General features: G+C 39.8%; 1 protein-coding gene across 1 annotated transcript in view; it reads left to right on the plus strand.

The window, feature by feature from the left end:
* ELMOD3 (ELMO/CED-12 domain containing 3) overlaps nucleotides 1-701 on the plus strand; it is a 46144-nt gene that overhangs the window by 29306 nt on the left and 16137 nt on the right. The gene's annotated exons all lie outside the window — the stretch shown is intronic.

A 701-nucleotide genomic window follows, 5' to 3' on the forward strand; every position in this document is an offset into this window, starting at 1 on the left:
AAAAAAAAAAAAAAAAAAGAAGGTGAAAATATCCATTCCTTGAGAGTAGAGACTTGACTTTTCAATCAATAAGGCCTAATAAAAATAGCATGAAGCCAATTAAATTTGTTTTTCAAAACTTTATAAACAATCTATAAAATTTTAATCTTGACCATAAGATATAACTTCCATAAGCCTTTTATAACCTTTATAACCTTTCTTAAGGAGTTGCTTAATGCTTCAAGAAAATCCTGTTAATTTGACACAGGGGGTCATGTGCTGCTTTTGCATCAGTGTACCTTTGACATTCATGATTAATTTATAAAGAAACTTTACCTATTTTATCTTTCAAAAATCAGCTCTTACAATCTCATGCACCCACCTCTTCCGCAAGAGTCCCTGGGCCTTGAGGAGTTGAGTAGCTTTAATTTCTGGCCCTGTGTCTTAGGGATGCAGTTTATCCTGATTGGCATCTTCTACCAGGCTTGAAGTTGAGGCTTTAATTGCTGTCAGTGTTTAAGATTTGGCAGGACATAGGGCCGGGTGCGGTGGCTCACGCATGTAATCCCAGCACTTTGGGAGGCCGAGGCGGGCAGATCACGAGATCAGGAGATTGAGACCATACTGCCTAACATGGTGAGACCCCATCTCTACTAAAAATACAAAAAATTAGCCGAGTGTGGTGGCGGGTGCCTGTAGTCCCAGCTACTTGGGTGACTGAG

This window comes from Colobus angolensis, unplaced genomic scaffold (assembly GCF_000951035.1).
Source record: "Colobus angolensis palliatus isolate OR3802 unplaced genomic scaffold, Cang.pa_1.0 Scaffold118, whole genome shotgun sequence".
In the NCBI taxonomy this organism is placed as follows: Eukaryota; Metazoa; Chordata; class Mammalia; order Primates; family Cercopithecidae; genus Colobus; species Colobus angolensis.